General features: G+C 40.8%; 1 pseudogene; it reads right to left on the bottom strand.

The window, feature by feature from the left end:
* Positions 1-7,922: 7,922 nt before the first annotated feature.
* On the bottom strand, positions 7,923-19,228 carry LOC123632126 (annotated as a pseudogene).
* Between the last annotated feature and the right edge of the window lie 857 nt (positions 19,229-20,085).

Raw genomic sequence — 20,085 nt, 5'->3', positions numbered from 1 at the left:
AATTAATGTGATTTTTAATTTCTTCTATTTATCTCTATTTTAAAATTTATCTTCAATGAAAATATATATTAGTTTGATAAAACAGTTTCTTAAAACAACTCAGTGACTGCAAAATGTGATTAACTTTCTATCACGGAAATATTGTTAAGATTTTCTAGCTCCCAGATAACAGAGGAAAGCTGGAGATGAACAATTTCTACAAAGAAGCAAACTTTAGGATTCTCTGTGTTTTATGTGTTTTCCAACTAGAATCTTGAAGAAATCCAAAACTGTAACTGTAGAGCATTTGCTGACAGTCGAGGCCCTGTTGAGAAATAGGCCTGCTGGAGACCTAAGCACAGAGCAAAGGGAAACATTAGATTGCTACCTGTCCCTTGGAGAGGGTCCAAAGGAGTCTCTAGGGATTGCACGTGTTAGCTAGTCAATCTGAATTTCACTCACGAAAAGCTGAAAATCCATCACAAGGCACCGGATCAACATTTAAGCTCATGTCTCCCATACTCTCTCCACAGATACTAGTTCCTGGTATATTAGCAGTTGATAAAACAAGAAAAGGGTTGCATGCTCTAAGAATTTTAAGAAGTGTTAGATTAAATGTTGACAAGTTTATTTTCAGGAGCACCTTCACAGAAACTTAAAATAGGTGCAGATGTGCTCGGTGATCTCTCAGAGAGAGGTATCACATTCACATTTCTCTAATTTACTGACCCCAGGACCCTTTTTCTCCACAAAGCATCTCAGAGGAAAATGCTAGTAACCTGGACTAGTGCTAACTAAAGAGCTATGTAGGCCCAATCAATGAGGTAAACTGCTGGAAGACATCCTGAGGCTGTGTAAACGGCCCGGAAGTGGCAGAAGGAATTCAATGTGGACCAGAATATAATATAAGAATACAAAGTCACAATACTAATGTTAGTAGTATTCCTTCTTTTCTTTTTTTTTTTTTTTTTTTTGAGACAGAGTCTCACTTTGTTGCCCGGGCTAGAGTGAGTGCCGTGGCATCAGCCTAGCTCACAGCAACCTCAGACTCCTGGGCTTAAGCGATCCTACTGCCTCAGCCTCCTGAGTAGCTGGGACTACAGGCATGAGCCACCATGCCCGGCTAATTTTTTTGTATATATATTTTTAGTTGGCCAGATAATTTCTTTCTATTTTTAGTAGAGACGGGGTCTCACTCTTACTCAGGCTGGTCTCGAACTCCTGACCTCGAGCGATCCACCCGCCTCGGCCTCCCAGAGCTAGGATTACAGGCGTGAGCCACCGCGCCCGGCCAGTATTCCTTCTTTTCTAAAAATACTTAGTTTTGTAGGAGTGATACATGATTATTATAAAAAATAATAAGTAGCATAAAAATGTAGAAAGAAAAAATGAAAGCTCACTTTTGATGCTATCATAAGTAACCATTAGAAACCATATTCAGGAAACATAATTTTAAGCACTTTCTCTACCTACCTCTATATGTGTGCTTATGCATTCATTTTTATTGAATCACAATCTATGCATGGTGTTCTTTAACCTGTGGTTTTTAAATCTGTTTGTTCCAAAATATTTTCCATGTCAATAAATACAAATCTACCATTCTTTAAAGGTTGCATAGTTTTCCTTTACATGAATGTGCTATAATTTGCTAATTAAATTCCCCCTTGATGGGCATCTATGTTGTTCCCAATGTACTGACAATGTAATGGACACTATAAATTATCTATTCATTAAGATTCTTTTCCACTATTTTTCATGGAGGAAGGCTTACCTAGATCTCCTCCTAACTTTTAAAAATGATTCCTCTACTTTCTTTTGCTTTTTCCTAACCATGGATGTTCTCCCAAGTTTCTGCTATTTACTTCTAGAGAGTTTGTCTATTCTCATGGATTCAAATGTTATTTCTAAGTATGTGGTCCTTTAATTCATATCTCTACCCCCAATATGTAGCCTCCTCTAACCTCTCACGTGTTCCAGTACTGTGTTTCCAACTGCATTCTACACATCTTTACTTGGATATCCTGCTGTCACTACAAACTCACCATGTTCAATAATAAATTCATCAGTTTTCACTCCAGACTGGATTTCCTTCCCAAGTACATTATGTGTGTTAGTGGCCTGGATACCTTCTCATCTTTGAATATCTTTCTCCTTCATTTTCTGTATTTAGTCCATTGGTATCTATTTGTTTCTTCTTTCATATCTTTCAAATGTGTCCATTTTAAGTCATGTATTAATATTGAGCTTCTATTATATACTAGGTGTTATAGACTGAATGTTTGTGTTCCCCCCTCCAGATGCCTATGTTGAAATTTTAACCTCCAATACGATGGTATTAGAAGGTGGGGTCTTTGGGAGATAATTAGGTCATGAAGGGATTAGTGCCCTTATGAAAAGGACCCTTCGACTTGTTTTGCCCTCTGAGGACACAGCGAGAGGATGGCCATCTATGAACCAGGTAGTGGACCCTCACCTGGCACCAAATCTTCTGACGCCTTCATCTTGAACTCCCAGCCTCCAGAACTGTCAGAATGAATGTTTATTGTTTAAGCCACCTAGTCTAAGGTGTTCTATTATTGCATCCCAAACTAATTAAGACCATAGGTATTTTAAAAACTTTACAATTTAGTCTTTACAATAATGTATGCTATTTTCATAACCATTTTATAAGTAGCGAAAGTGAGGTTTAAAGAAGTTGGGTACTTTGCTTGAGGTCACATAGTTCATAAGGGACTGGGCTGAGATTCAAACCCAGCTCTTTCTGCCTTTGTAGTCCACTCTTCTCCCAGGAACACATACAGTTTTCTTTGAATTCTATTGCAATGATCTTCCTCATTTCCGCCATGGATGATGGCAACAGCCTTCTACTTTGTTTTCCCTCACTCACATCTCTTCCTACTTCAATCCACCCTCTCCAACATATCTCTGCTGCTGGGTTAAGTTCCCTTAAACACATCTATCCCAAAGACATAGGCCCTCCAAAAGCCGTTTATTGAATCTGGCAGGAGAGGGCGCTGTGAGTTTCCAGTGGCTTCACAGAACTTCACCTGTGGGAAAAACTCTTCTGCTACTTTTACAATTTTCAAAGAGAAAAAAAGAAAGTTATAAATTATCAGAAGAGGACAAGACAGTTAAAATCTTCAAGAGTACTTGAATGAACCCGCAAGTCAGGTGAAATCTGGAGAGAAACAGGATGTAGAGAAGGGACGTGCCAGTGGTCTGGATGCTGTCTCCTTTCTCCTCTGTTCCTTCCTCAGCACTGAGGGGAGGTGGGTCCCTCTGCACTGCACAGGAGACCAGGTCTGGGAAAACTACCAACAGTCCACTATGGAAACTGGAAGAGGAAACCAATGTTTTGATTAAGCGAATATTTGAAATTATTTCATTCCAAAGAAAAATATCCCAATTAAAGTGCCAAACATTCAATATTCACAAATAGAAAACAGATGCAACATGTGTTCAGTTTGAAGCTGACTTGGGAATAACTCTCTGGAAACTGAGTGAGGACATATTAAACAATATAATTCATAACAGAGCTCTGGAGAGGTATCTTAGAGGAGACAAAGGGGTACTATACACACATTTAGTTATCCCTAGAGTATGTGCATGAACTAAATGTAGTCAATATATGTCTGCTGGTTAGCTCTGCAATTTCCACATGCTTTTTAAATGACTGAATTACTGACTACTTAAGACACTAAAATCTTTATTTTTTTAGAAATAGATATATATTTTAGAAACATACATATATATACTGGTAATGTTTTTAGAACCAAATTATAAAAAATAATTAACCAGTGAAAAATATTTTTTTTCTACTTCTCCAGTTCAATGCTTTCCTGAAAAAATTTTTCTCCTTCCTGATTTGGAAAGTGAATTTGGAGCCAAGCTTTACTTTCCCTTAGAAAGGAATCTTCAACAAAATTTTCTCATCCTTTGATCCTCTTAGAAAAAAATGAAGCTTATCACTCTTCAGAAAACAAAATTTTCTGATAATTTCTTGCATTTCTTTTGTATTAAAGTAAAAGTGAGTTTGGAGTACAAAAATAGGATGGTAGTTTTAAAATAAATTGGTATTGGAATAGCTAAATTTTAGCCAATCTTCCATCCAAGTGGATTGAAAAGTTTTAACAGGTCCGTAAAATGCTTCCACATGTTTCTAACCAGAAAGCTAATAGTGGATACCAAATTGTGACATTTTAAAGTTACTATTGTCATCAATAATTTGTATATTATTGTTGCTTTTGTTCTTTGTTTCAGCAAATGAGATTTCTCACATTTTCAATGTGTTGTTTTAGCAACAGTTCTCACATTCAAAATACAGTCACATAGAATCAATTAAACAAATATGTATATATATTGACTGCTTGCTATATAAAAAAACCACTACACTGTGCTGTCATGAACTTTCCATTTGAATTATACTTTTATGCTGGTTAATTTATATGTTAATTTTATTGGCTGATTTTTTGAAGCAAATTTTCAATGTGATTTTCTTTACCCTACTTCCTCACTATCCTACTGTACAATTGACCCCTGTACAGTTGTGCCTCTGTGGTCCTAATTAATGGAGTGGATTTAATATGTATGAATCCTAAAAATGTGGTATAAGATTATAAATGTTAAATAAAATTGGCAATATGCAGATGCAGTATGTAGTCTAAGACTGCTGCAATGTAAACACGTAAGTAAATAGCTAAAGTGTTAGGATAGGTTATGTCATTGGTCCCAATCCCCCTGATCCACTCTCCTCCCATATCCACACTGTATTTTTTTTTCTTTTTATTAATTTATTTTTCTCCATTTTTTCTTCTTTTTTTTGAGACAGAGTCTTGCTCTGTCATCTGGGCTAGAGTGCCATGGCATCAGCCTAGCTCACATCAACCTCAAACTCCTGGGCTCAAGCGATCCTTCTGCCTCAGCCTCCCGAGTAGCTGGGACTACAGGCATGTGCCACCATGCCCGGCTAATTTTTTCTATTTTTAGTAGAGACAGGGTCACACCATTGCTCAGGTTGGTCTTGAACTATGGTAATGTATTTGGCCTTGATGTAAAGTTCAGTAAATTGAAATAAGGATGATGATAACAGCAGAGCCAATGTTTTCATTTATTAAACATTAATTCAGTCAGTATCTATTGAGTTACCTACAAAGTGTATGACACTGTGCTACCCATGACAGAAATGAAACAGACACATGTGGCTTCAAACGTTGTTGTGCCTAGCAGGACGAGCAGGCAGGGATGCTCTTGGGTGACCCTAAGGACTCTGCACCTGGAATCCACAAGCATATGAGATGGTGGAAGAAGTTGAATGTAAGTGTTGGAAAGACATGTGTTTGCTTTTCAAGCTTTTCTAATTTTCTTGTGGATAAACTGTACCTTTTCCGAAGAGCACTAATTTTCTTCTTGGTTTTTCTTTTTGAACAAGAGGAAGATAAAATCTTTATTTTCCTAACAACAGGATACATTTAACAATCCTGCATATCTTTCTAAGGAAGAACCTCCTAGGCAAGTATTTTTTTTTTTATTTCAGGATATTATGGGGGTATAAACATTTTGGTTACATGTTATAACGTTGCCTCACCCAAGCCAGGATTGGAGGTGTGCCCTCCCCCCTACAATGCTCACTCCACCCATTAGTTGTGCGTTTACCCACCCCCATTCCTCCAACCCCCAATGAATATTACTACCATGTGAGCACCTTAGCATTGATCAGTTACTGCCAATTTGATGGCAAGTACATGTGGTGCCTATTCTTCCATTCTTGTGATACCTCACTTCAGAGGATGGGCTCAAGCTCTATCCAGGAAAATATAAGAGGTGCTAGAGAACCATTGCTTTTTTGTAATTGAGTAGTATTCCATTGTATACATATACCAAATTTTATTAATCCACTCATGGATTGATGGGTACTTGGGTTGTTTCCACATCCTTGCAATAGTGAATTGTATTGCCATAAACATTTGAGTGCAGATGTCTTTTGTTCCTTTGGGTAGACGCCTAATAGTACTATTGCTGGATCAAATGGTATTTCTAGGCAAGTATTTTCTGAGAAGTACTTGGGGTATTTATGTTCTCCCTTCGGCTTTAGCCATCTGTTAATTGTGGGTCTGGTTTCTTTCCTGCCGTCTCCGTTGGCTTAACCACAACAGGAAGTCAATGCTGATCACACAAGGGCAGCTTCTACCTTTAAAGTCTGACCGCACCAAGGCTGGTGGCATAGCTGCTGCCACTTGTTCTATAGTTTGGGGACCCCACCTTTGTTGTGACCTTGTGATAAAGGATCTTTACCTCTGGAGAACGTGGTGATGTTCTTGTGTAATTTCTCCTCCGGAGTGCAAGGCCATTCGTTGTGTCAAGTAATAAACTAAGCAGAGGTATTTTTCTCTGCAAAATTGGAAACCACATGGGAGGAAACAATATTTTTATCTGAGCACACTGTTTGAATTCAGATCAGGGTGATCCAGAAACTGTGCAAACTCCATGCCAACCTGCTTTCTCCACTTCCATCAGTAAATTTAGAAAGCAGAGATTAGTGCAGCTATATCGAGTCTTTATATCATTTCATGGTTTTAGCGATGCTACATGTTTTGCATATTAGGTTTCTAGGAAACCAATACTCATGCTGACAGATAATGTAAATGACAAGTGTACACAGTCAATAGTCCCAGATGCAGAAGAATCAGGCTGGGAACCAACTGGTACACATATTGTCAATCAAGATGACAAAAGTCTGGGCCAAGGAGGAGGATCAGATTCTATATTGAAAGATTTGTTAACAGACTAAATACAGGAAGTGGAACATAAGGTTAGAGTCATAATGGCAATAATACCAACAACAATAATGATCACAGCAACAACTGGAGATTATTGAAAGCTTCCTATTGCTTGGCATCATGCTAAGTACATTACCTACATTACCTTGATTCTTCTCTGCAAAATCACAGAGGCAAATACTATTATTGTTATTATTATCATTATTATTTCCAGTTTTTGGAAGATTGAAGCACAAAGTTATTAAATGACTTAAGTTATTAAGTGACAGAACTGGGATTTTTACCAGAGCCTGGGATCTTAATTACTGCACTATATTACTTAAGGGCATTTATCTTTCACTGTTCTTTTCCGTACTGTCAAGCTATTATTACTTTTATAATAAAATGATAACTATAAACACTTATTTAAGGGGGGAGGAATTGCTCAAGGCTTCTTATTTGAAGAAGATCGCCATAGTAGGGTGCTAAGAGCCAGGCCTACCAATGCAGTTTATCATACCTGTTACAGCTATTGCCGTATTTCCACATTTGGATCTTTCTAAACTCGTGGTGAGACAGGATTTCTAAGGAGTTGCTTTGGGACTTCTGCACAGAGCTTCCTATTGAGAAAATGCATCACACAGTGCAGAGTGTACCCTCCACAGTGTAGGCCCCTGTATGGTGTGCGTGCCACAGGTAGGAAGAGATCCAGCTTCAGTATTTACCTTCTACGTAAATAACACCCCCACCTATTTCCTAGGCCCACACCTAAGGCCCCTTTTCCTCCTTGTCTCATCTCTACCTGGGTCATTCTAGGGGTGTTGCTGGTACTGGCTGTGGCACTATCGACTTCTGCATCCACTCTCCTGGAGAACGGTGTCACCTCCAGTCCACAGGTGACACATGCAGCGGAGCAGGCAGCCAAGGAGCTGGAGGCACCGAGGACAAGAGACACCCTGCTGCTCTCTCACCTGCTTTGTCAGGTCAGCAGAAACTGTCTTCTTGGGAGCACAGCAAGATATCCAACCAGTCATGGGCGAGGGTACGGTTTCAGCTGCAGCCCTAATGAAACTTCAGAGTGATGAACAACTTCACATTTCCTGTGAATGCCGTATCCACATCGCCTCTTCCAAGCCGCAAATCTAACAGAGCATTTGGTGAAAGCGTTGCATGGCCCAGTAATTAAATTCATCTCAGACTCTTCATTAAGGCCAGCGAGGTCTGTCCTACCTGGTTTTTGTGGACTGCAGAGTCATCTTTCAAAACGCTTTGTAACTTGTCCTTCTGCAAATCTGGGCAGCAATCAGCTACAAGTAGAAACTCTAAGTTAACAACCTCATGCTTTCAACAGCAACTTACTCTTCACCTGCTGAGGGCCAAAAGCACCCAGGCAGGTGGGCTTGACTAGAGCTACTACGCAATGCATCCAATGGAGATGTGAATTCTAAAGCCACAGCCACTCACCTGTGGCTTGGATCTGTGTGCATATGTAGAGCAGCATGTGGGGCTTTGGAATTTTAAAACCCCCTAAGAGAAATTTTCTACTCTAAAAACCAGAAATCAATCTCTCTCTCTCTCTCTCTCTTTCTCTTTCTCTCTCGATCTCTCTCACTAAGAATTGTTGATAATTGCTTCCTCAATAAAATGTGCAAATTATTTTCTGTTGATTTCTAATATATACCAGTATCTTAATATGACTTTATTTTTCTTTTTACTTCATACTTTGAATATAGTACATAATACATTCACATGGTTTAAAAATAAAAAATATAGAAACATATAAACTTTCTTTCCTACCCCAGGTTCTGAGTCTTTCTTACCACCATGACTAACCATGTTTTTCAGTTCCTTATGTTGTTACTCACACACCTGTAAGTAGGTATCCTTACCCCCATTTTGCTGTGGAGTAAATGAAGGTGCAGGGAGGTTAAATAATGTGATTGGATTTACACAACTAGCCAGGGAGTTTTAATGAATAGAAAAGTCAATACTAATACACACATGATCTTCAAGGACAAATAAGGCAGAATACATTCATTCATTCACTTAGTCATTCAACAAAAGGTTCCATCATAATGTTGTGACTAAGAGCATGGACTTTAAAGTCAAACAGATCCAGGCTTGAATTCTGGCCCTATCCCTGGCTAGTAGTGTAAATCTAGTCAAGTTACGTAACCTCCCAGTGACTTCATTTACTCAACAGCAAAATGGGGATAAGAATACGTACTTAGCGGTGTGCGAGGATAAAATGCGAACAAGTATGCAAGGCACTAATTGCAGCGATTACCACATAATTAGCCTCCAGTATTATTACTAATTATTTACAGGTGCCTATTATGTGCTACACACTTCAGATGTGTAAGTCACAATCTCTGCCTTTAAGCAGCTTGCAAAATAATAATTTTGATGTACTTCGTCAAAATTTTTTAAAAATGTTCTTAGAAAAGAAAATGAAAAGGCAAGCCATAGAGTGGGAGAAAATATTTGCAAAACATATCTGACAAAGGACTTGTAAACAGAATTTATAACAAACTCTTATAACTCACTAAGACAAAAAATCCAATAAAAAAGGGCAAAACACTGTTAAACAGGTATTTCACCAAAGAAGACATGTAGATGCTCAATAAACACCATGAAGAGAAGCTTAACGCAATTAGTCAACAGGAAACTGCAAATTAAGACCACAATGATATACCACTACACACCCCCTAGTACAGCTAAAATTACAAAGACTGACAATACCAAATGTTAGTGAAGATGTAGAGCAACTGGAATGTTCATATGTTGCTGGTGAAAAACAGTCTGGCATTTTAGTATGACCCAGCAATCCCACTGCCAGGTATTTACCAAAGAAAAGTGAAAACATAAGCTTATACAAAGATTCATATGCAAGTGTTCAGAGCAGCATTGTTCATAAGAAGCAAAATGAAAGCAACCCAAATGTTTTTTGACTGGTAAATCAATACACTGTGATATATCTTTTAAAAAGGAACAAACAACTCATACACACAGCTTGTGCAATATTTTGGGGTGAAATATCCTAGATTCCTTCACTGTTCATTTTAGGACTTAGCTGACTGAAAGATGCAATTCCAGGCCAGGCATGGTAGCTCACGCCTGTAATCCTAGCACTCTGGAGGCTGAGGTGGGAGGATCACTTGAGCTCAGGAGTTCAAGACCAGCCTGAGCAAGGACAAGACCCCGTCTCTACTAAAAATAGAAATATTAGCTGGGTCATGGCGGGCGCCTATAGTCCCAGCTGCTCAGGAGGCTAAGGCAGGAGAATCCCTTGAGCCCAGGAGTTTGAGGTTGCAGTGCGTTATGATGATGCCACTGCACTCTAGTGGGGGCAACAGAGCGAGACTCCTAAAAAAATAAGTAAATAAATAAAAGATGCAATTCTGCTAAGTAATAATGCCAGAATAGGCAGCTGGGTTGGCTTTTAACTAAGATCAGGATCTATGGTTGGACAGCCTTCATTTGAGTGGGAAAGCTACTACCCTGCCACTCCTAAAGCTAGCTGTATTACTTCATAACTGGCCACTGAACCACTTCTGCTATTCACACTTTTGTTAAAACAAATGACTGACCATTTTTAGTTTCACAGGTGGAGGCATTTTCAGAGTTGGGTCATAATTGCTTAAATTGGCTTCAACTACTGACATTAACCTTGATCAGGGCTGCCATTTTCTCCCAATAAACAAGCAGAGATGAGCACCAGGCAGTGATGTGGTCACTGAGGGTCAACTGTTGTCTTGGAGGCAGGGTATTTAATTAATGTGTCTGAGTGTCAGCTAGGTCACCTGGAAAATGGGGATATTAATTATTCATGCCTAAAGGGGATGCTTATATACTGTTGATGGGAATATAATTTAGTTCAAACTCTATGGAAAACAATATGGAGATTTCTCAAAGAACTAAAAGTAGATCTACTATGCTATTCAGCAATCCCACTACTGGGTATCTACCCAAAGGAAAAGAAGTCATTATATCAAAAAGACACCTGTACTTTTATGTTTATTGCAGCACAACTCACAATTGCAAAGATATAAAATCAAACTAAGTGCTCATCAACCAATGCGTGGATAAAGAAAATGGGGTGTGTGTGTATATATATGTACACACACACACACACACACACACACACACACACACACACACCATGGAGTACTACTCAGCCATAAAAAAGAATGAAATCATGTATTTTGCAGCAACTTGGCTAGAATTAGAGGCCATTATCCTAAGTGAAGCAACTCAGGAACAGAAACTCAAATACCACATGTTCTCACTTACAAGTGGGAGCTAAACTATGGGTACACATGGTCATACAGAGTGTCATAATCAACATTGGTGACTCAGATGAGGGGAGGGTAGAAGGGGGTGAGGGATGAAAACTTACCTATTAGGTACAGTGTACACTATTCAGGTGGATGGGTACACTAAAAGCCCAGACTTCACAATATATCCATGTAACAAAGCTCTACCTACATCCCCTAAATCTATTGAAATTTAAAAAAAAATTAAAAAATAGATAACTGAAGAGTTATGATGTCAACAAGAAAAAATAAACAAGATCTTATTCTCAAGAGAAAAAAATTGCTCACCTCTCTCCCTGAGTCCTAGCCAACCTACACCATTGCTCTCTTGTGATTCTGGGACTTTGCACATGGCCAACTCCTTCAATATCCCACTTAGGATCCTCCCCCTTGAGCAGGCAAGCGGGTGGCCAGTGCCTGACACCTCCTCCTCTGCGGCTGGGGTGAAGCGTGGCGCCTGGGTGTTCTCCCAGTGCTTGCGCTTCCCCTGCCCGGTGAGCTACGCTCGTCATTTACTCATCAGCTCTCCACATGGCTCTCGGCACCCTAAAGGCAGGGATGATGTCTGCTTCATTTCTGTGCCTTATTATGATTTGTAGGAGTTTAAAAATTTTTGTTGACTAGGAGAGGAATGGAATAATATCTCTCTAGGACTTCAAACAAGAGAGCAGATGCAAAGTATAAAGCAGAACACCTGACACGTAGTAGGTGCTCAGTGTTGGTCTTTCTTTTCACTCCCAAGCCCCTCCAATGCTCTCCTCTCAGCGGCCTTTGCCCGCCTACCCCTTAATATGAGAGGTGACTTCAGAGAAATCCGCACAGGGTGACCCCTTCCTATAAGAAATGATGGGATTTGGATGGGAAATGTGCATCTTTGGAATAGTTTCAACTTGAACTAGTTTCAAGGGAATACAGATTAATCAGTGAGGACTTTTTATAGTGATAAACAATGACCTCACTTCCTTGGAACATTTATAGCAAATTAGCTTATACATTAATTAGGTGATAATTGCATTCTGATGTAGTCTGAAACTCAATAAACACATTATTGAAAACTGATAATTACAAATTATTACAATAATAGTGGATATTGAGATTTATTGTGACTGTCATGGAGCCTGTTCAGTAACAACCAAGGAAAAATTTTAAAATCCAAATTCAATTCTAGGGGAAATTAAACTTTACTCATTAATATTTAAATACAAATGCAGGCAGATTTGATAAAGCAGTAAAAATGATTTTGGCCACCAGAGGGCGCTCATACTTTAAAAAATGTTTGGAGCATCCAGTCTCAATGACGACTGCTGCGGGTTTTTAAAATCTGTAGTGATGTTGCCGTGAGTTGTTTTTGGAGGCTTCTTACGCTATTAATGTGCCAGAGGGATGGGTAAGTGACAGAAATTGTAAATCATTGTGAATATATTAGAACTGGTTATAAATGTTCAAAAGAGTAATCTCTGACCATACATAAAGTTATGGATTTAATTTATTCTTTTCTCCCAGAATATAAAATATTTTTTAAAGGTCTTTCTTTGAAAAGCCACATTTCCCCCAAATGTAAAATCTGTAGAATTATTTGTTTTCACTTATTCAAGGAATAGGAGAATTGGGATCATAATTTTATCATTACATATATTTCAGAGTCATATCAACTTCTGAAATGTCTTTTAAATCCACTCCTTTAACCCCATTCCCACTACCAGGCCGAGTTTGAGAGTTCATTGCTTCTCCCCTGGACTGTCATGACAGTTCCTTCACAGGTCTCCCCACGCTCACTGATCACCCCTGTTTAGTGTCTCCCAAATGCAATTGACTTTATACATCCATCACTTTCAGACTATGTGTGCATGAAACATATTTTTCATCACATTACCTTTCTGCTCAGAGACTTTTAGTGTCTCTCTATTTCTACAAAACAAATCCACAAACCTCCACTTGGCATTCAAGCTCCAATTCAATTCTACCTCCTGTTAGAGCCCTCCCGCTGGAGGCTGGAATAATTTTTCCCTCTCTTTTCTGAGTTCTCATAGTAGTATTTTTCTGTACTGACCTTGTGGCATGGTTCCTTACTGCTTTATTTTATAGTTGCTGTGAGCATGTCTTATATCACCTCCAAGACCAACTTCCTTAACGGGTAGCTAGGCTTCAAAGACGGCCTCCCAAGAAAGCACACTTTCCAGTATCCATGCTCCTGGGCAGTGTCCCTCCCACACTGGATCTGGGCAGCACTCAGAGGAAGGGATGCTGTGAGATATCTAAGGTTAGGACACGAGGAGCCTTGCCACTTCCACCTGGACCTTTTGAAATGCCTGTTCTGGGGAAAGTCAGCCACCATGTAAAAAGTCTGAGACCACCATGCTGTGAGGAAGCCCAAGCCAGTCACATGGAGGGCCTATGTGCTGAGAGAAAAATGCTTGGCAACCCCCAGACATTTCCGCCATCCCAGCCCAGGAGAAGAAGCCATCTTGGACGACATTCAGCCTGGTTGAGCATTCAGATGACTCCAGCCCCGTTCATCCCTTCCTTCCCACAGTGAAGCAAACTGGAAGCACTTTCTTTTTTTCCCCTTCTTGGGAGTTGCTTTATTTTTATTTTTCATTTTTTTGTTTCTTTATCCAAGTCACTACCACAGCTCTTGATGTGAAGGATCAGGAAGGATCGATCCTCCATCCTTCCCCTTACTGAGCAGGACTGTCTGACCTACTCTGTGAACCACTGGGACCCACATACAAAACAGCAGATCAAAGGGGATGGGCCTCCAAATGCAGAGGTAGGTGAGCAACTGAAGGAAATGTGACCAGGACCAAGGGAAGGGAGGACACAAGGAGGACAGGAAGGGCTGGGTGACAGGACAGTGACACATGCAGTGAGAGCAGGAGGCCTGGACCTGGCCGGCCCGTGGGCAGCCCACAGATAAGGTGAGCTGTTACTGTGATCAGCCCCTTGTAGGGCTTCAGTGGGGATATTGAATGTCCTCTGTGGTGCATTTATTGCCGTCATTTGCATTTTATGTGGGACAGGGGCTCAAGAGATGTTGAGATTTTGTCAGACAGTTAACAGAGGGCAGCACAGTTGGTTGGTGGCACTGGAGGGCCAGCTTTTTTGTATCCCTACCAACCCTTTTGAGATGAAATTGAGGCTGGATTAAGACTTAGAGAGGGCGAGTATGGAGTTGTAAGCAGGTGGGACAGAGAACAACCATGGAAATGACGCCAGATGCTCTGCCTTCTCCCTCTTGTCTTTAGGCGGAGTGTGTGTGCCCCGTTCTTTCCTTTAGTTCACCCTTTGATGCTCATGAAGGGTTAAAGACTTGAGATGGGCCGAGTAACTGGAAAGCCTGGGAGGAAACGGTGCTGGCATGCTCCGGTACGGCCAAGTCAGTGCCAAGGGACCCGCACTGATTCCTTTTGTGCTTCTGCCCTTCCAAATACGTCTCTGAAGCACAGTGGAACATTCTCAGGGAAAACAACGTCCACTGACCTCATTCCAAGAAAACCCGTAACAACATCCAGTTGTCTTTGAGAGAAAAGAAGACGACATTGGGAGACACGACATTTAGTGAAAACGAGCGAGAACCACCGGTCACTCTTTCAGACTTCACAGTGGGATCTTGGTGCCTTGGATAAACAAAGGCACTGGCAGGAAGGAGAGCTGGAAGGAGAGGGCTGGTGGCCGCAGCCAGAGCAGGGCTGTTGGAGAGAAACCCTGGGCCGTGGGATGGATCCTGGTTCTCTTCTCCAACAACCTTTGGGTCCCTCTTTCTGAAATAAGGCTCAAAGTATGCCCTCTGGGAGAGTTTGGGTGGCTCTGAAGCACCCCAGGTAGCAATGATGGCAGGTTCTGCACGTGAACTGGGGGGAGTCAGTGGTGCCGGGAGCAATGGAGATGTGGGGTACAGACACCTTCTTGCCAGACCCACTCCCAGGCTTTCTGACTCTCTAGGAATGGAGAGAGAGAATGCCTTGGCCAGTTTCCTGTAATTCAGTCAGTGGAGCCACGGCCCCCATGAGTGCCCACTTTGAGAAAACAAATGCACAAGAGAGAAGGACAAGAAGGAGGAAACAGCAGCTAGGAAACTCCACAACCACAGGGATCAGCTGCTGAGCTCAGGGGCAAACTGCTTTGGTGCAGGAAGTAAGTAAAGCACAAACAGGATCTGAGCGAGGTCGTTTGTTTTGGAGGAGAGAGAGGGAGGAGGAGGGAGAGGGAGCAGTGTGAACGTGCAGTTATGTCAGATCCCTGGGACGTCCTGCCTGAGCACTCCACGGAAAACCCTCCCTGCTCACTTGCCCTTGGGAAGTACGGCTCTTGCTGAATTTAGATCAGCATAATTAAAAAATTAATAGCCCTCTCATCACAAGATCTACATCAAGCGTTACCTTCCCGGGGAGCTGCCTAAGAGGAGCTTGGCTTCTTGAGAGAACTTTTGTGATCTGGGCGGAATACTTTTGCTCATTCTGAGCTGTGTATAGTAGATTTCCATTTTTAAGAAAATGCCATTGCCTGAGAAGATTATACTCTGATGCTTTTGGAATAACTTCTTCAGTTCACTTCTACTTCATGAACTTTAACAGTAAACCTGCATGGTATTATTTTGGCTGAACAATGGATAACCAGAACTTTCTCATGGACTGTTTTGAGATGATCTTAGGCTTTAGGGTGTGGACAAATATCTGCATGGCCTTATAACTTGGTATTCAGTACCAAAATGTGACTAAGTCTAGGAATTAGAAAGAAAGAAGAAAAAACAGCATGGAGCAAGAAACCACAAAAGCATCTTGCTCACAGTCTTTCAGGAAAAAGGAACTCTTTTTCTCTTAGGTAATACTTCTCACAGTTCCACAAAAGGAGGTACCTTTCTTTTGACTTAACTTGCATTCTGTTTCTATTTTCCAGAGCCCCAGTATAGGTAAAATTCATCAACCGAAAAATGGGGGGGGGGGAAAGATCAAATGCGCTGATAACAAAAAAAAACCTCTTCTAAGAACTTTTTAAGTGAATCCAGCTACTCTTACCAGTAACTACTACCTTCTCTGGCACTTTCTGCTCCAGGAACCCTGACAAGTCACACCAGCTTATTTCAGCTCAAGGGTGGCCTCTGTGGCCCTAGAAGGGATGGTGGGAACACCTTTATACAACAATGGGCCTGGGGTCGAGGAGCAAAGGGAAAGGGCAGCTTGCCAAGTTCAACAAGGCAATTTTATATTGCAGGGAATTTACAGGCTGCTTCCGGGTCTGAATAAGATGCAACACAATGACTTCTCTGCAGGCTGCCTGCACATTCCACAAAGAGGGCCTGGACCCGGGATGGCCTGTCTTGACATTTCCTTTATACTTTTTTTCCTACTTGATATTCTAACTTGAATTTCTTTTCTAGAAACAATCACCTGGCAAGGATTAGTCCTAGATATCACCAGGGAGTCACTAGACACAGCTGGATTCTTACCTTGGTAGAAACGTGTCTTTTAAACATAGTGTTCTGAAATGATTCATGGGGAATTCAGTGGCCTATTTGCGGTCCTTTGTTGTACAACTGTTGGTCAAGGCAGTGCTTTTTCAAAGTGATAGAAGTTACAATTGAAAGTTAAGATAATTTAAAATCTGTCACTTATAAAATGGAAATCTATATAGATGTTTAAGACAGCTGCATAGGAGCAATACAGTTGGTTTATTTTTATTTTTTTTATTTTTATTTTTTAGAGATGGGTCTCACTCTGTTGTCCAGGCTGGTCTCAAACTCCTGGCCTCAAGCAATCCTCCTGCCTCAGTCTCCCAAAGTGATGGGATTACAAGCGTGAGCCACTGAGCCTGGCACAATACAGTTTTAATGTGTCAAATGTGACTGTATTTCGCTCTTTTCAATGCCTATATTTGCCTTCATTGGAGTCTCATAATATGTGCATTTAAGTTACCTAAATTCAACCATTAGGAAAAAGAACAGATAATTATGTCTTTTAGTCTACTCATTGCCAAATGATCTGTACTGATCAGTTTTCTGATAGGAAACTGACTCTTCATTTGGTGCTCAATCAACAGTGATATGTTCTAATGTTGGAGGGAAAAGTGGCTACATTTGACTTATTTAGACATTGTATGGTGGTCTCCAATATAGCACCTTCTGAAGGGAATTTTAAGATCAATTTTGACTCTGCATGATTTCTATGCATGCATAAGATGTGACTCTACATGTGCACATGGTAATATCCCAGGCCTATTCTGAGTGCTAATAACAGGAATTTAGTTTTATTAGCACATCTTTGGATGTGCCTCCAGAAAGTCCACTGGTATGAGGGTGCCATGAGTCCTCTGGGAAAGATACTTGCTGACATATAGGAAGAGCCAAAGGCTTGTTTCTCCATTCCCTGAGCTTGGAGAAGAAGTAGCATCATGGTGCTCTTAGAACATAGGAGTATTGTGATTATTCAGGTAAAAGGACATTCTACTGGCTACTTTCGTAGTATTACAGTTTGTAACCTATCCTGAAGATTCACTGGCAAATATGGAAAGATAAATGCACAAGGCTATTTGTTGGAGCACTATTTATTAGAGACAATGGAAATGACATCAATAGGGAACTCTCAACTATGGCACACCCACACAATGGAGTATTACACAGCCATAAAAAGAAATGAAGAATGGTATCTCTGTGTACAAGCATGGGAAGATCTCTAGAATATATTGTTAATAAACTAAATTTTAAAATGTGACCACTAAAACTCAAAACAACAGGAAAAAATAGAACCTAACTATGTATTGAGTTGATGGCATATCCCCTCAGGGAGGAAATATTTCAGGTGATGTTAAAACATGGACATTGACTGTAGATCCCAAGTGGAATATACCCTTAGGCCAAAAGGAACTACAAAGAACACACACACAAAAAACAAAACTTTAAATATTTCCAGTAACTATATTGTCATTGAAAGTTTTGCTATTTTTATCCTGAGGCTATTGTATATGTTTCCTGGGATGAAACACGTGGGTAGTTATGTATGTGTTGTCGGGAATCAGGAGTTTGGGTTGAAGGGAGATGTCAGTGTAAGATAAATGACATCAAATAAAAGGCCCAGAGTCCTGAATTAGAATTCAAATTGGAAACATTGGTATAAATGTGACATATTATTTACATATCTATCCATGCATTTATTTACCTATCTCTAATCTCCTGGCTTTGTTTCCTGAAAAGGCCTGGAAACAATGAGCAACCTATTAGCAATGAGCACCCTACCACACCGAGTATGAGCTCCTAGGAGTCAGGGCTCCTTAGAGAAACACCTAGCTCCAGGCCTGGGTCAAAAATACATGAGATGAACCTCTAACCTCTGGTCCTACCTGAAAACAAGAACATGATTGATTTTAAAGCATACTCCAACTTATTGTTGATTATAGTCACTTTGTTCTATAATATTGTTCCTGCTATCTATTTTTGCATCCATTGACCATCTCGACTTTATCTCCCCCTCCCTGCTACCCTTCCCAGCCTCAAGTAACCACCATTCTACTCTCTGATTCCATGAGATCAATTGTTTTGCATATTCAGCTCCCACATATAAATGAGAACATGCGACTGCCATGGTTGTATCAAAAGGACTCAGGAGCCAACTTGCAGGGGGTCCCATTTGAATATCAAAAATAATAACTGCAATAAATTGAATCACATCGACTATATTTAAATTTATGAGTTTACAATGAGTTTATCAAAAAACGAAGTTCCCTAGCAAGTGCTGTCAGGCTAGGTCCAGAGTGACAGTGTGAGCACAGCCATAGCAGCCACAAGGCAGCAGAGCAGGCATTGACACCGGGCCAGCGGCAGCAGCAGGGGTCTGGAGGCCTCAGAGAGGAATGGATCTAGGAAGCCGAGGCCTGGCCAGTGACAGGGAGGCTGGGAAGGGCACAGGTGGGGCTGGGGGCCAGGGATGACTGGCGGAGACTGCGATCCACAGATATCTCTCCCCGGGACAGTCACCTCCACGTTGTCTCCTTCCTGATGCTATGACCCTGGAAATTATCAGCGTTAACATTAAGGGAATTGAAGTCTGCTACCCTGAGAATCTCATATTATTGTAGAAAAATCTAGTCAATTTTATTAGGAGCCAAAATGTTTGTCTGCTCTTTTATTTCAAGTAGAAAATGTGTCTGAAAACAAAGACCCTCTGCAGCATTCTCACCGGGATGCATGTCTGTGAGAGGGTTTTCTCTCACAATTCAGACTCCCCACAGTCCAGCAAGAATTCCTCGTCACTCCTGCACTAGAGCCGAGTAGCGAACTTGGCTCAGTTTGGCTTAAATGGCCTGTAGATAACTCGCACGTCCTTCTGCGTTGGCGTCCAGCAGCCACTGGAGCTGAGCTCCCTGGGTTTATGAGGCCTGATGTTTTTCCTGACTGAGGTGCTGTAATTGAACTTTATGTATTTTTATGACTGTAGGCTTATTTCCTGGTTTTTCAGATTTAAAGAAACTGAAATTATTTGAAATAATAAACTTCCTTGTTTTCCTTTGATTGAATCTATGGTGGTGATAAACAAATAAAGAACACCTGTGTGGAGAGGCAACACCGGCTGCATAACTCAGCCAACTCTGGGTAATGATAAACACCTAAAATGCAAGAAAATGAAAATGTTCCTTGGGGCAAACCTTTTGGTAAGCCTCACGGGAACCCTTGCAGTATCCACGATGTTCCACATTTAGAAGAGCGATGTGACCCACAGAGTTTTAAGCCAGGAGACCCAGGAGCTGAGAAACGCTATGTGGTAGAATTTCCTCTTAGCTACCTGGTCTCATGTGCTGATAAGAAACCCGCCATTTCTCCCTCTTCTTCCTCTCTCCAGGTGTACCCTTTTACCCGCTCAGTGAAAGGTAAACTCTTCAACAGCTGGCCTCACCTCAGACCCAGAGCAGAAGGGAGTTGAACATTGACTAAAGGAAAATATATGGATTCCTGATATAGGTGAAGTGCATGAAAACACACTTTTGTTATTTGATATAAACACTCAATGTGACCTATATCTAGTGGTGTGCTTTATATTATACTGGCA

Source organism: Lemur catta, chromosome 2, assembly GCF_020740605.2.
Source record: "Lemur catta isolate mLemCat1 chromosome 2, mLemCat1.pri, whole genome shotgun sequence".
NCBI lineage: Eukaryota > Metazoa > Chordata > Mammalia > Primates > Lemuridae > Lemur > Lemur catta.
Note: the sequence above shows the minus strand (reverse complement) of the source record. Positions and strands in the feature narration are given on the sequence as shown.